General features: G+C 42.1%; 1 long non-coding RNA gene across 1 annotated transcript; it reads right to left on the bottom strand.

Moving 5' to 3' along the window:
• Positions 1-2,245: 2,245 nt before the first annotated feature.
• On the bottom strand, positions 2,246-11,039 carry LOC135361966 (uncharacterized). The gene is made up of 3 exons (XR_010406249.1): positions 8,195-11,039; positions 7,541-7,771; positions 2,246-6,752 (listed from the first exon to the last, which is right to left on the bottom strand). It is a non-coding gene; the product is annotated as an uncharacterized LOC135361966 (long non-coding RNA).
• Positions 11,040-12,774: the final 1,735 nt, after the last annotated feature.

Here is a 12,774-nt window from a genome sequence, read left to right as displayed (position 1 = left end):
ATTAAATCTTGTGGGATTTCCCCACGGACAAAATTATTTTTTTTAAGATTTTATTTATTTATTTGAGAGAGAGAGAAATACAGAGAGAGAGAGAGAGCAAGAGCAAGGGGGAGAAGGAGAAGCAGGCTCCCCAATGAGCATGGAGCCTGATCCCAGGACCCTGGGATCATGACCTGAGCCGAAGGCAGATGCTTAACCACTGAGCCACCCAGGCGCCCCTCCACCGACAAAATTAAAACGTTGTTGGTATTATGCTTTATTTGTTTTATGTCTTTATTTATATTTTTAATGTTTTCTTTGTAAGAAATAAAATATTACACATATATCCCTTCACCTCCTTTCCTTCCCTAACTACTATTCTGACATTGGTGTATGTCTTTCCCATGTATGATTTGTACTTTTACTACAAATAAATGCACTCATAAACAATAAATATAATATCATTTTTCTAACTTGTAAAAAATATTGCTTACAGAATATTTTTTTTGCTTTAAATATTAGGATGAACCACACTAAATGCCAATATTGATCATTAATTTCCTATAAAAATATTATTTTATATACCCCAGACTAATACTTCGTATATACATATGAAAGGCTGAAAATCAATGAATTAAAACAAAAAACAAAGTGCAGAAGAAAACAAAAACAAGTAGAGACTAATGACATGGAAACCATAAGTAAAGTAGAAAAAAAATCAACAAATCCAAAGTTTTTTGAAAAGACTTATTAATAAAATTGGCAAACTTTTGGTGAGATTGTTTAAGAAAAAAGAAAAAGATATAAATAACAAAGATAGGATCAGAGACAAAAAGCAGATTTCATGCATATGTTGGACATTTTAAAAAAAATAAATGACAACAATTACTGAACCTGGCTTAAGAAGAAATAAAAAACCTGAGCAGATCTATAACAAGAGACTGAATCAGTAATCAAACAGAAAAGCACAGGACTAGATGTCTATACTGGCGATTTCTACCAAACATTTAAAAAATAATTAACACTGGGGTGCCTGGGTGGCTCAGGAGGTTAATCGTTGGACTCTTGGTTTCAGCTTAGATCATGACCTCAGGGTCCTGAGATCAAGCCCCACGTTGGGCTCCCTGCTCAGTGTGAAGTCTGCTTGTCCTTCTCCTTCCCCCTGCTTGCGTGCACTCTTGTCTCTCAAATAATAAATAAAATCTTTAAAAAATAATACTAATTAACACTAGGGGCGCCTGGCTGGCTGAGTTGGTAGACCATGCGACTCTTGATCTGGGGGTTGTGGGTTCGAGCCCCATCTTGGGTGCAGAGATGACTTGAAAATAAAGTCTTTAAAAAAATAATAACACTGGGGCGCCTGGGTGGCTCAGCTGGTTAAGCGACTGCCTTTGGCTCAGGTCATGATCCTGGAGTCCCGGGATCGAGTCCCGCATCGGGCTCCCTGCTCAGCAGGGAGTCTGCTTCTCCCTCAGACCCTCCCCCCTCTCCTGCTCTCTCTCTCTCTCAAATAAATAAATAAATAAAATCTTTAAAAAAATAATAATAATAACACTAACCCTTCTCAAACTCTTCCAAAAAGCAGAAGTGGAGAAAATACTTCCTAACTCATTCTTGAGGCTAGCATTACCCTGACACCAAAACCGGACAAAGATATAACAAGAAAGAAAAACTACAGACCAATATCCTTTATGAATATAGATGCAAAAATCCTCTAGAAAAATACTAGCAAACCAAATTCTGCAGCATATTAAGAGGATTATAAACCATGATCAAGTGGGATTTATCCCACAGGTGCCAGGGTAGTTCAACATAAGAAAATCAGTCAGTGTAGTAATACTCCACATTAATAGAATAATGGAAAAAATCCTCATGATCATCTCAATTGATGCAGAAAGAGCATTAGACAAAATTTAACACCCTTTCAGGATAAAACATTCAGAAAACTAGAAATAGAAGAGAATTTTCTCAACCTGATAAAAGGCATTTATGAAAAATCTATAGCTGACATCATATTCTTTTTTTTTTTTTAAGATTTTATTTATTTGAGAGAGAGAATGGGAGACAGAGAGCATGAGAGGGGGAGGATCAGAGGGAGAAGCAGACTCCCCGCTGAGCAGGGAGCCCAATGTGGAACTCGATCCCGGGACCCTGGGATCATGACCTGAGCCGAAGGCAGTCGCTTAACCAACTGAGCCACCCAGGCGCCCAGCTGACATCATATTCAATGGTGAAAGACTGAAAGCTTTCCTCCCAAGTTCCTAAGTTCAAGGATGTCTTTTTCTTCACTGCTATTCAACATCGTACTGGATGTTCTAGCCAGGTCAATTAGGCAAGAAAAAGAAATAAAAGACATCCAAATTGGAAAGGAAGAACTGAAATTTATTCACAGATGACATGATCCCATAAACAGAAAATTATAAAGACTCCAGAAAAATCTACTTAAGCTAATAAATGAATGCAGCAAATTTGCAGAATACAAGATCAACATACAAAAATCAATTATATTTCTATACACTAGCAATGAACAATCCAAAAAACAAATTGAGGAAACATTTGCATTTACCATAACATCCAAAAGAATAAAATACCTAAGAAAAAATTAAACCAAGGAAGTCAAAGAGTTGTGTACTGAAAACTACAAAATATCAGTATGCAGGAAGAAATGAGAGGGACTGGGCGCCTGGGTGGCTCAGTTGGTTAAGCCACTGCCTTCGGCTCAGGTCATGATCCTGGAGTCCCTGGATCGAGTCCTGCATCGGGCTCCCTGCTGGGCAGGGAGTCTGCTTTTCCCTCCGACCCTCCCCCCTCTCATGTGCTCGCTCTCTCTCATTCTCTCTCTCTCAAATAAATAAATAAAATCTTTAAAAATAATAATAATAAAGAAATGAGAAGGATTGAGTCCCAGCCAGAATCCAGAAACTATTAGACCCTCAGATCTTAGCACACCAGCTTTACATTTCTTTTTCAATGGCTACAAAGATCTACCCCTATATCTTTTCAGGTATTGTTTTAGGATTCACCAGAAAGGGAGGTTCACAAATAAACATATTTCAAAGGGTTAATATATATTTGAAAAGCAGTTTCAAGTCTACATTTTGAAAACAGGGGCAGCCAAAATAAAGAAGGTAAAATATTAATCAGATATACATATTTGAGAAGAAAGAGAGTTAGTCTTTGTCCAGAGAAACAAAGATGAAAGAAATAAGACATTTAACAATTTTTAGTTGAATTTTTTAACATTTATAATACATAGTTACTTTGATTATGGAGAGACTGATTAGGTTAACAACCTCCATTGGCCATTTTCCTAATTCTGATGTTGAGCTTTTTTTATTGATTCAAAAGAGCTCTTTATATATTAAGTAAATTTGCCATTTATCATAAATGTAAATATTTTTTCCACAGCTCATTGTTTTTATTTTCAATATTCATGTGCTATTAGGAAACTATACATTTTTATGTAGTCAGATTTCTCAATCTTTCTATGATTTCTGAGTTTAGGATCATACTTTAAAATATCTTCCCCACCTTAGGATTATTGAAATGTGTACAGGGGGCAGGGGGTTGAAACCGGTTGGCTTAGTTGGTAGAGCAGAGCATACGACTCTTGATCTCAGGGTTGTGAGTTCGAGCCACACATTTCGTGTAGAGGTTACTTTAAAAAAAAAATCATTTCCAAAAAATAAAAAGATGTAATTCTATTTAAAAAGAGAAAGAAATGTTTACCAATATTTTCTCCTAATATTTTCGCTTTAACAGTTAAATCTTTGCTCCATTTTGAATTTATCTGGTTTAAGGAATAGGTAGGGATCAAGTTATTTTTGGGGGCGAAGGGAGAGAATCAAGCTTTATTTTTTTTCCCCAAAAGGCTAACCAATTGTTCCAGCATCATTTCCTCATCCTTTCTGTAATGGTTTGAAATGCTACTTTTATCATATAATTAATTTCCAAAGAGATTTGGGTCTGTTTCTGAACTTTCTGTTCTGTCTACTCATCTGAAATGGAGTTCTATTTTTCCACTTACCATTTTATTTCTGCTTACTGCTCTGAGTGTCCCTTTCCTGATACCAAGGTATCTCTACAATCAAGCCAGAAAACAACTTAGTAAGTATGAAATGAGAATCAAAAGAAATACATAGTGTGGGGACAATTTCATCGAGGCCATGTGCACTACCTCCACCCAGTACGAGAGAAGGCCTCTCTAATAATCAGTGGTATACAAAGCCCTTTGTGATCTAGCTCTTGTCTCTTTGCAACATCATCTCTGACCACTTTCCATCCTCATCTCCCCTCACCTTTTGCTTAGGTGGTCCCAAAACATCTTGGCATTTCGTATCTTCTTGCCTTGCACCTACTCTTCCTTTTGCCCAGAAGCCCTTCTCTTCCTTGTCTACCCGGTGAATTCCTATCCAAGCCTTTAAAACCCAACCACACTGTAAATTGTCTGTCACTCCTCCCACCTCACGATGCTTTTCTCTGAAAAGAGTCAGAAGCTATCTTATTCATATTTGTATTTCCAATACCTAAAACAACAAGTACACAGATGTTCCGCTATGTTTGTTGAATGAAAAGCTTAATTCAAATCATGCTGCGGTTTCAATTGTGAAAAGTGTTCTTATACTATATTGGGGTGGTTGACATTCAGTAGTTCTTCAGAAAAAAAGTTTACCCTAACCAATATATCATCCTTTCCCTCCTTATCCCACTGGTCTAGTGCACTTTACTGAACTGGGCAAGGATGAAGATGGGGACAAAAGTGGGGAAAGTGGGGAGAGGAAAATGAGTGGTATCCTTAAAACAGCAGAGCCAGGGGCGCTGGGTGGCTCACTCGGTTAATCGTCAGACTCTTGATTTCAGCTCAGGTCATGGTCTCAGGGTTGCCAGATCCAGCCCCGCATCCAGCCCACATGGAGCCCTGCATTGAGCCTGCATCAGGCTCCTTGCTCAGCAGGGAGTCTGCTTGACATTCTTTCCCTCTGCCCCTCCCTGGATCACACGTGTGCTCTCTCTAAAAGAAAGAAAGAAATCTTTGAAACAACCCAGCAGAATCATATTAGACACAGTGGAGGGTAATAGGATTCTATTTTCGTATGCATTTGTCTGAATTCATTGCTTGTGTAAAACAAGGCATACCGTAAAAGCAGCAGGATATCAATACTATAATAGAATATTCAAATTATAATAATGGAATTAGTCAGATATGGTGCTGCTTTGATTCGACAAATATTAAAAAATAATTGAACTGTTTTCTTACACTGATGGGCACTCTATGGTGTAGTTTTTATTTTTTATTTTTTTAAGATTTTATTTATTTGACAGAGAGAGACACAGCGAGAGAAGGAAAACAAGCAGGGGAAGTGGGAGAGGGAGAAGCAGGCTTCCCGCTGAGCAGGGAGCCCGATGCGGGGCTCGATCCCGGGACCCTGGGATCATGACCTGAGCCGAAAGCAGACACTTAACGACTGAGCCACCCAGGCATCCCGATGGTATAGTTTTTAAACTGGAGTTTCTCTCATAAAATAATTCTCATTTGGGTCCAAAGAAACCTTTATTTGCATGAGTTACATTTCTAAAAACTAAAAATTTTAGTACCAAGTGTGAGCCTTGAAGTGTTCTCAAAATTTTACTAAAAACATGGCTGACACAGAAAAGTGCTTATGCATTTAAATCCCTTTTCTCCAGAGACTAGTCATTTTAATCTGTTTTATACACACAGTCCTTGGAGTCAATTTATAAATGACACAGGTTGGCTTGAATTCTGTCAAATTGTTCTCCAGGTTCTTGGTGCAATTTTTTAATCTCCGTTTTCCACTTAAAAACTTTTCCTCTTGATTTCCCAGCATGCTTTCCACCATTTCCAACCACTGTCTAATTTTATGGAAACAAAAAGGGTGAGGTTGTTACCAGATGATGAGGACGCACTCAGTTGATTTGTGTTAAAACCAGCAACAAAAACTCCATAATTCCTTTTGTTCCCCTTAAACATATTTCTTAGAAGTGGAATATATAGACTTTTCTTAAAACCTGGTGTATTTACTTTGTATGATCTTTTCTGATGGCATTTTCCCAGAATAATGGAGAAAAAAGGAAGGCTTATCTGGATAAATTGCTTTGAACAAAGTCAACCCGGGAAATCTAGCCACTGAGTTATTTTCACCCTCTGACGATTTGTTTGTAGCTGTTGAGGGGGGATGAGCCGTAGCTTTGTATATTTCACTCTGGCAGAGCCTTTCGGCCCACACCTCGGGTCTTAGCAACAGACATCAATCAGCAGGTGGCTAGGATGTCATGGAAAAGAGGGGAAGCAATGTGATGTGGTAGAGGTAAACCTACGACAGGGTGCTCATCGTCTGTTTTTATTTTCTGTCTTTTAAAATATGCTGTGCTTATACTGTCACAGAATAAATAGAACCCCATTTCCATTTTACCAGCCTTCCTCCACCCAACAGCTTCTCTATGGGTAATCGGATCTCATTAAACTGAAAGACATTCATGCTAATCCCTGATGTCATCACCATATCTTACAACAAATACTACTGAACACCATCTACGTGTCAGGCTTGGTTAATAATATCCAAAGGACCTATAAGCAAGGACTCTAATAGGAGATTTACTGGCATCAGGTCAGCCAGAGAGCTATTTTGGGCAGGAAGAAGAGGCTACACAGATGACTGGCTCTTCTGGTGGAGATAGAGTCTTGAGCTCCTGGTTTCTTTAGTCTATTCTCTAATCCTGATCCTTCAGTCAACTGAAGATTTATTTGCAGGATTCTGCAAGAACAAGGAAAGTCAGTATGAGTATAAAACCTTCATAGGAGTTTAAAGTGAAAACAGAACATCTAATCTTTGCCATTAAGATTTTTATGGTAGCTTTGGGCGCCTGGGTGGCTCAGTTGGTTAAGCCACTGCCTTCGGCTCAGGTCATGATCCTGGAGTCCCGGGATCGAGTCCCACATCGGACTCCCTGCTCAGCAGGGAGTCTGCTTCTCCCTCTGACCCTCCCCCTTCTCATGCTCTCTCTCTCTCATTCTCTCTCTCAAATAAATAAATAAAATCTTTATTAAAAAAAGATTTTTATGGTAGCTTTAAGGAATTCGGAAGTTTCTTTTTTCTTTTTCTTTTTTTTTTAAAGATTTTATTTATTTATTTGTCAGAGAGACAGAGCACAAGCAGAGGGAGCATCAGGCAGAGGGAGAAGCAGGCTTCCCGCGGAGCAGGGAGCCCGATGTGGGGCTCCATCCCAGCACCCCGGGATCATGACCTGAAGGCAGACGCTTCACCGACTGAGCCACCCAGGCGTCCCCAGGAACTGAAGTTTCTAAGGCCACCTTCAGGACTCTTGGCAACAACCTGGACTAAGTGAGGGAATTTCCAGTGGCCTCTCACCATGTTGTTCTACACCTCATCATTCACTTCCACAGTCCCCCACAGGTCAATCATCCATACTCTGTAGTCACGAGCTTTTCTGATTTTTCATCTAAGTTTACCAGTCTCTAAACCAATCATGCTAAGTTATTAATTCTTGATCATAAAGTATTCCAAAGTGCAACTGCACTCACATAGTGTACTCTAGAAGACATACACTTTTACAAAAGGAATTCATGGGGCAATGTCCACGAAAATGGCCAGCAGAGATGCGATGGTGTATTTTGGCCTACCCATGGGTGGGGCAGGCTCTGGAGGCTTAATTGGATCACTGGTGCACAAATTTCTTCAAGCAACTTCCTTGTTGAAACACAGTAATTGGACTTTTATCCATAGGCCCTTCCATAGTCCCTCCTGTCTTCATCCTATATAAAATAAAATGAACACCAGTATGCATTTGCACCATTAGTAAATTGGGCGTTAAATAAAAAGATAAACAGTAAATTTTCATTATGGACATAAACTCAGGTAGAACTCAACATCCGTACTACTTGATATTTAATATTATACTTTCTTGTACTGTGGATTTATTTTCTCATAGACCCCTCTCCCTAACTCAAATGAGGACACGAGGCCCTATATGATAATTTGCGCCCATGGTACTTAGCCAAACCTATGCACACAGTAAATATTCAATATTCTTTGAGGAATTGAAGCAACAGCTGATGCTTGACCCTAAGAGAATGTTCAATGTCACATGGTTTGTGTACTTGTATGTGTTTCATACAACGATCAGAGCTCCTTTTTCTTCTCTGTTATGGTTACCACCATTTCTTAGAGTAAATAACCTTTGAGGTGTCTACACAGCTCACAGTACTTCTCGCTTCTCTCAGCACTACTTTTCTACGGATGTGGATAGGAAGTCATGTCTACACTGTGGGACGCTGCCCCCATGATGGCAGTTGATTAGATGAGGGGTAGTGCCTGCCAGAAAGTTAGCCAATCAGGTTCTTTCTCCTGGGAATTTTTCCTGGGGCCTAGAGTCAGCCAGTCAGTCTCTGCAGAGAAGCCAAGAACGTCCTTCTGCAAAGAGAGAAAAGCAAAGATGAGACACCCAAAGAGAGACGCATTCTGGGCTCCTGCGCTGATTTTCTGGTCCCTGGTTCCGGTCTAGCTCCTTGAGCTCCAGCTACATTCCTGCCTGCCTACAGATACTATGAGACCTCCACCATTTCCTTTTTGTAAATGATCATTTGTGTTTTTTTGCTGAAGCTGGCTTGAGATACGGTTTACTACTTTATTTTTTTTATGTTGTCATGTTTTAAGCAGAATCGGACATTAAGTGGCATAAAACACACCATCTATCTCTTTGCCGTTCCCAACCTCATAAATTCAAAACTCAAATGTGACACAGTTTTAAGAATTATTTTGACCAGCCTCCCCAATCCCAAAGGAGATTAAAAAGTAATCATGTAAAAAAGCTAAGGTCAAGGTGTCTTAATATCACAGCTAATGGTCAGCCATTTGTTTACTACTGGTGGCTTCTGTTCCATCCTGCAAGTTGCTGAGCTTGACTCAATGTCAAACGAGTGGTTAGTGGTTAGTTCCCCGGGTGACTGTCCCTCAAGGTAAACCATGCTCTGCGGACACACTAGGCACTTTGAGTGGGGCTAGCTACCTTTTCCAGGTTGGGTACAACGTTTGGCTCTTAAAAGCAAGACAAAGAATTTACAAACAGAATGTTCTGTGATTCGGCGCCCTTGGGATTAAGCCCTGAGATTTCAGAGCGTTCTCAAGAACATCTGTCCCAGAGGTTCTGGAGGGAGATTTGTGGGTTGAGAGCAAGCTGTTTAATTTCTGCGTGTGCTGTGGGCACCAGCACGTTGCCCACTCTGATTTTTATTCTGGCGCCCTGAGAGATAGCCCGTCTATCCAGTGGGGCTTTCAGTACTTAACAACCAGCAGCCTGGCGCAGGCACTCGCGAGCAGCAGAACGGATGCTGATGCAAACAGCCTGTAAGGCTGCTCAGGGCGCAGGCTGCGGGGCCTCAGCTCTGTCCAAGGAGCACGCACACCCCACAAGCGCAGCACGACACCTGCCCAAGACCCTAATCTGCCCCGTCCGCCTCTTCTCCTGCAGAAGCTGCTTCTAAAGCCGCAAGGGCTTCGGCCACGGCCGCATCCTCCACCTCCATGTCCCACTGCTGTCTCCGGTGGAGCCATGCATCCTTCCAGCCGGTTCTTGAATCAACCACGGGCCCGGCCTGAGCAGCATCCTCTGCTTCAAAGTAGACACTTAGGACTTCTGTCGCCACGGCCTCGTTTAACGAACCCCAGCTTCTCTTCAAGGGGAAGGGCATGTTCAAACCGTGCTCCCCCACCCTAGGGTGAATTCCCACCAGGGCCTCCTCCTCAGTCTGGCTCTTGGAAATACCATCCTTTTCTTCCTGATCAGCTTTGTCTACAGCTGAGCCCCGAAGGGGAGGGTAATCTGGGGCTGGTATGTGGCGGTCACGGTCTTGTACTTGCAAGGCGGGACCTTCTGGCCTGGAAGCAGCTGGGAAATCCATTGCGGACGACAGCACACTGTCCTGTTTTCTGGGGTCCCCTCCTTCCGGGAAGTGTTGAGTGGATGGAGGTGCTGTTCACGGTCAGGAGCCCCTGTCACCCCGGTGCGGCACATGATCCTCAGTGGGCTGCGGGGTGGCCACGGGGCCAATGCCGTTGATGGCACTGCCAGCCCTGTCCTCACAGTGTCCCCCGGCTCTGTCCCCCTGAGGGGGCGGTCCTGGAGGAGACCAGTGGGGCTCCTGTCCGCCGCAGGCTCTGCCTCCGCTGGCCATCCTCTTCAGGCCCTTGGTCTGCAGCTCGTTTTTATGCACCAGGACTTGGCCGCTCTGTTTGCCTTTCAATTTACCGTCACCTTCATCCACCTGGCAGCTGTTCACGCCCTTGACCTAGCCAGGGGAGGGCACTTGAACTGGATCAAAGAGATACCTTTGTATCATTTTACTGCACCTGCATCCCATCTGGATTATTTTTTGTTACCATTTGTTGTGGAGACTGTCCATCAGGTTTCTCTCGAAGTTTACCTTCTCTTCCTGGGGCGGGACAGAGGCGGTGGGGCGCGGCACCGAGAAACACCAGTGGCTCCTACAGTTGACTACTTTAAACCAAAATCTTACCTAATCCACTTTCCAGTATCCGAAGTCTACCAGAGAGGAGTGAAGCTACCAGACTGGCTGGCTGACACAGCTTGCACACTGGGGGTTGTCAGACAAGCTAGGTGATGGGATGGCCTGGGACACGTTACATATGCAGTAACAATTCAGAAATCTCAAAAGTTGTGATTTAAGGCCCAGCCATCATGTACAGACTCAGGGGACATGAAGAATGCCTAGTATCTTTACCAAGGCATGCCTCTTGTATTATGTGACTAAAAAAAGTGGATGTGGTGAATAATAATTTTTGAAGCTGTTTAATTTTTTTAAATGCAGAATGTGGGGGTGCCCGGGTGGCTCAGTTGGTTATGAATCTGCCTTTGGGGGTGCCTGGGTGGCTCAGTCATTAAGCGTCTGCCTTCGGCTCAGGTCATGATCCCAGGGTCCTGGGATCAAGCCCCACATCGGGCTCTCTGCTCCGCGGGAAGCCTGCTTCTCCCTCTCCCACTCCCCCTGCTTGTGTTCCCTCTCTCGCTATGTCTCTCTCTGTCAAATAAATAAAATCTTAAAAAAAAAAAAAGAATCTGCCTTCGAGGCCCCCATTGGCCTCCCTGCTCAGCAGGGGACTCTACTTCTCCCTCTCCCTCTGCCCCTGCTTGTGTACTCTCTCTCGCTCACTCTCTCAAATAAAGAAATAAAACCTTTAAAAATAAATAAATAAATGCAGAATTTGACACAATAAGACAACATGCTAAGAAGAAAAACAAATGGAGCCATCTCACTCAAAGACTAGGGTTTAACTGCAACTCATGTCTATAGGGAAGAAGGGAAGAAATACATCTGGTTTCCCATAACTCTAACCAAAGGTGGCAACTATTAATTCCATATGAATCGAACATTGACTAATGCCTAAATGATAACCTATGTTAGAGAACGAGCTTGTACTAAACCAACAATTACTATTTCATTATAATACACATATTCCTATTGAGATACTTTCCTTACAATTTATACTAAGTACTCTGATGCAAGTCTATCTGCCTACTTCTTTTCACTGGTTGTGTTCCATTACCTTACTTTCTGCCCCATGTCTGGAGCAGTCCTTAGGTCCTTCTAATCTGATACTCTCTACTGGGTCTGCCTTGCCCCGACGGCAACACCTCTCTACCAAAACCAATCTTACTTTCAAATTAAAGCTCTTGGGGTGCCTGGGGGGCTCAGGCGGTTAAGCATCTGCCTTCGGCTCAGGTCATGATCCCAGAGTCTTGGGATCGATCCCAGCATCAGGCTCCCTGCTCAATGGGGAGCCTGCTTCTCCCTCTTCTCCCTGATCATGCTCTCTCTTGCCATCTCTCTCTCTCTCTCTCAAATAAATAAATAAATAAATAAAATCTTTTTAAAAAATTAAAGTTCTTGGGGCGCCTGGGTGGCTCAGTCGTTAATTGTCTGACTTCAGCTTGGGTCATGATCCCCGGAGCCTGGGATCGAGCCCTGCATCGGGCTCCCTCCTCAGCAGGAGGCCTGCTTCTCCCTCTCCCACTCCCCCTGCTTATGTTCCCTCTCTCGCTGTGTCTCTCTCTGTCAAATAAATAAATAAAATATTTTTTAAAAAACTAAAGCTCCTTTTTTTACCCCCAGCTTTAGTTATTTTAAAATATTTTTGGAGTAATTTTAGATTTACATGAAATTTACAAAGATAGTGCAGAAAGTTCCCATATATTTCTTCCCCATGTTCCCCAATGCCAACACCTTATATAACCATGGTATATTTGTCAAAAACAAGAGGCACACTTGGTGGCTCAGTTGGTAAACATGGGACTCCTGATTTCAGCTGGGGTTATGATCTCAGGGTCTTGAGATCAAACCCTGCATTGGGCTCCACGCTGGGTGTGGAGCCTGCTTGGGATTCTCTCTTTCCCTCTGCCCACCCCACCACCTGCTTGTTCTTTCTCTCTCTCAAAAAAAAAATAAAAATAAAAATAAAAAAACCAAGAAACCAACATCAATGTATTACTATTGACTAAACTCCAGGCTAAGATTTCACCAGTTTTTCCACTAGTGTTTTTTTTTTTTCTGTTTTTTGTTTTTAATATTCCAGGATCCAATCCAGGATATTGCATTGTATTTAGTAGGCCTTCCTTTTAATCTTCAATAGACAACCTATTGGGGAAAACCTATCTCTTGGTTAGGACACCGTTTGAGTCTCACTTTTTACAAAACCATAAAGGCATCAAACTGGAAAATCCACCTAGTAAGTATGTTTGCTG

This window comes from Mirounga angustirostris, unplaced genomic scaffold, assembly GCF_029215605.1.
Source record: "Mirounga angustirostris isolate CCGP_5_RB_7025 unplaced genomic scaffold, mMirAng1.0.hap1 SCAF_11, whole genome shotgun sequence".
Classification (NCBI taxonomy): domain Eukaryota; kingdom Metazoa; phylum Chordata; class Mammalia; order Carnivora; family Phocidae; genus Mirounga; species Mirounga angustirostris.
Note: the sequence above shows the minus strand (reverse complement) of the source record. Positions and strands in the feature narration are given on the sequence as shown.